Source organism: Cicer arietinum, chromosome 1, assembly GCF_000331145.2.
Source record: "Cicer arietinum cultivar CDC Frontier isolate Library 1 chromosome 1, Cicar.CDCFrontier_v2.0, whole genome shotgun sequence".
Taxonomy (NCBI): domain Eukaryota; kingdom Viridiplantae; phylum Streptophyta; class Magnoliopsida; order Fabales; family Fabaceae; genus Cicer; species Cicer arietinum.
The window spans coordinates 32,903,132-32,907,064 of record NC_021160.2 but is presented as its reverse complement, the minus strand read 5'-3'; the positions used below and the strand labels follow the sequence as shown (position 1 = coordinate 32,907,064).

At 30.6% G+C, this 3,933-nt stretch overlaps 1 pseudogene; it reads left to right on the top strand.

The window, feature by feature from the left end:
* Positions 1-1,244: 1,244 nt before the first annotated feature.
* Positions 1,245-2,613, top strand: LOC101512127 (probable sugar phosphate/phosphate translocator At4g32390; annotated as a pseudogene).
* The last annotated feature ends 1,320 nt before the right edge of the window (positions 2,614-3,933 follow it).

The following is a 3,933-nucleotide window of genomic DNA, read 5'->3' as shown; positions in this document are numbered from 1 at the left end:
CATTTCTTAGTTGTATATTTCTTTTATAACAAGTTATAATAACACGATCCCGACATGATTTATGTACTAATAAAACAACAGAATGATGACTACATGATCTTTCAAGACGTGCTCCTCATTCATGATTTTCTTTATTTTCCTATGAAGTTTTACAACTAACGTTACTTTTAAGAGTAAAAACCGAATGGACATTGAAATTTGGATGTCTTTCTAATAGCGTAGTAAATGGATGGAGTCGAGATGAAAATTGAAGTTTTAACTTATCTTGTGAATGAAATATGTTATTTGAACTTGACTTATTTACTAATATAAGTAATATTGTTAGACTCATTTAAATAAATAAGTAAAGTTTGGTTTTGATATATAAAATATATGGGTCTTGGAAACACTCGTTAAAGATTAAAAAAAATATAAACTTTGTGATGAAATTATTAATTTTTAAAAATTGAAATTCGTAAATTCTTAGACAATATTCTTATGCAGATATCTATTTGAAATTTTTTTTTATTTTTAAAAAATATATAATTTTATTGGTGATTTGCAAAAAAATTTGTTGACTTAATTGATATATTCCCATGAAAATAGAGTTTTAGTAATATAAAGTTTAGTTCAGAAATAAGTAAAATTTAATAAAAAATTATTTTAATTAACATTTGAACTTAGATTTTTTAAATTTTAACTACAGAAGTTCATTAGAGAGTGATTAAGTGGCTTGGAGGAGTTGGTGTGATAAGAGATTATAGTTCAATATTTTTCTACCCACTTAAGTCATTGATTTAAAAAAATTTTAAAGAATACATGTTTAAATTCCTTTTGGAAACAAAAATATATTTAATTAATTTATTAAAAAACTAATTAGTAGGAAAATATCATCTACTTGATTCAATTACCGCAAAAAATATTGTCCACTCAATTTAATTTTGAAATTAAAAAAATCAATTTTTTTATATTTTAAATCTCAATATATTATAGTTTTTATATTCTCAATAAGAGACTATTGTAAGTGAAAAATATTTGTTATTTACAGTTAAATAGAAAAAAAAAAGAAAAAAGAAGAGTTGTTAAACATTCACAGTTTTCTTACCTCTATAAAAAATTATTATTTTTGGTAAAGCGGTAATAATCACCATCTAAATTCACACGGTGAAATTATTTGTTTTGAATAAAAAAAAAGATAGATAATCACTCAAAAAAGAAGTCGTACGTTATTAGTGTATAATACAGAAGAAGAAAGCCGAACGACCTTAAATAGTCCAAATCCCATCCTCCTCCACCAAACAGCACAATTATCGCATCAAATATTTTATTCTCCAAACTTCAAATAATTCCAAATAATTCAATTCATATCCCCTTCCAATTAAATCTCCTTCATAACTTTCATTCCTAAACCCAAAAACAAAGAAACAATCACAATGGCAGTCTCAGAGAGTGTGGTGAAAAAAGTGGTCCTTTCATACACATATGTTTCCATATGGATTTTCCTAAGCTTCACAGTGATTATCTACAACAAATACATTTTAGACCAAAAAATGTACAATTGGCCATTCCCTATTTCTCTAACAATGATTCACATGGCTTTTTGTTCCTCCCTTGCATACACCCTCGTACGCATCTTCAAAGTAGTTGACCCAATTTCAATGTCCTTAGACACATACCTCAAATCAGTTGTCCCAATTGGTGCACTTTACTCTCTCTCCCTTTGGTTCTCAAACTCTGCTTATATTTACCTCTCTGTTTCATTCATTCAAATGCTCAAAGCTCTTATGCCTGTCGCTGTTTACTCCATCGGCGTTTCGTTTAACAAAGAATCGTTCAAAAGACAAACCATGATCAATATGGCTTCCATTTCACTTGGCGTGCCGTAGCCGCCTATGGCGAAGCCAAGTTCGATGTTTTCGGCGTAACGTTGCAGCTGATGGCTGTAGCGTTTGAAGCCACGCGCTTGGTTTTAATTCAAATTCTTTTGAACTCGAAAGGGATATCTTTGAATCCTATTACTTCTCTTTATTACATTGCCCCTTGCTGTTTGGTTTTTTTGTCACTTCCTTGGTTTGTTATGGAGTACCCTTTGTTGAGGGCTAAATCAAATTTGGTATTTGATTTTTGGGTTTTCGGGAGTAATTCTTTGTGTGCTTTTGCTTTGAATCTTGCTGTGTTTTTGCTTGTTGGGAAGACTTCAGCTTTGACTATGAATGTTGCTGGTGTTGTGAAGGATTGGTTGCTTATTGCTTTTTCTTGGTCTGTGATTAAGGATACTGTTACACCTCTTAATTTGATTGGTTATAGTCTTGCTTTTTTGGGGGTTGCTTATTATAATCATTCTAAGTTGATTGGGTTCAATTACATGAAGATAATTTTGAGGCTGGGAAATTGTTGGAAAAGAGAGATGGAGAAGAAGACAGTGTAAGGAATTGACATAATTGTTGGTCTGATTTTTGGATAAAGAGATCATTAGTATTTATAATATAATTATGTATTATGTTCATCTTTATAGTTGGTGACTTGGTGATGTAGTCCATGTTTGGGGCTGAGACTAATGAAATGTCCCTTTTAAATTTTAGTATGAGTTTATAACTAGACAATGAATTAGGCATTATGGATATTTACCCTACACATTGATGTGAAAAAAATATTATGGAAAATTATGAAAAAAATATTATGAAAAAAATATTTACCCTACACATGTCAGTGCACCTAGTCAGTCCTAAAAATGACTATGGAACCACAAGGACTTGCAATGGAGTAAATGGGCCTAGATCAGAGAGACCCATTTCCCATGGAAGATTCAACTATAAAAGAAGAGGAGACAACTATGATTAAGGATCTTTAGCATATTCTTGAACAATGCATTATTCTCTCCTAGGGTTTGGTACCATTGTATTACTTGTTTATACTCGTGAATATTAACGTCCATCGTGGGCTACGGTAAAACTTGAAGTAACAATGTCGATTTACAAGGAATGGGGTTTGAATTGTAAATGTTTCTATTTAAAAATTCCTGAAAATCTTAAGGATTTAACTCAAGAATGATCTTGGTTAAGAAAGAAAATGGAGAATGTTATTGGTTTTAACCAGAAAACGGAGAACGTTATTGGTTAGCTTAAAATCAGAAATTCAATTTATGTTTTTTAACTTAAATGATTAATCAGGCTTACTAAATAAGGAGATAGGAGAAAGAATATCACACACGGATGTACCCAACTTGAGCTACGTCCAGTCCTCACAACTGTGAGATTTTCCACTAAGTGTTCAAAACAAAGAACCTTATTGGTTTTACAACAACTAACTCAGATCAACCTTGATCTGTTACAAACATAATTTCTTTCCACCCAGAAAGGGATGTAATTAGGTCACCTATCAACCTTGATAGGATTTCTTACAATCTTCCCAAACTATACTAAACTCTTATAGTTTGAGTTTTATAATAATGATGAGATTGTTTTTATAGAATCTGAGATGTCTCTGCTCTTGTTTGAGATTCGATTATTTACAAAGAATTCAGTACAATAATAACAAAGTATTGACATATAATCAGAACTGATTCTTTCTTGAGAAAGTGAGAATTTCAAGTATGTGAATGTGAATGATTTTATGAAACTTGTTAGCACTTGAACTTTTACAATTTCCCTGAGCATTGGCCTTTCTTTTATAGGCATTTTAGAGTAGTTAATAATGGTCAAAAGAGTTGTTGGTAATGCCCTGTCAATTTTGACCAAAACCAATATACATGAATAAAAATATTTCAGCCTTTTGAATACTTTTGAACTATATTGACTGGGATGATTTCTTTGTTCTTGATCATATTTCTCTTGTGTTTAATGATCCTTTATACTTTAGATATATTTGTTGATGTATTTGCTTCGATCTGGAGTTTTGATTCTGTCAAAACAACTTGGAGAATGATGATGAGCTTCTGAATAACTTTAATGAATC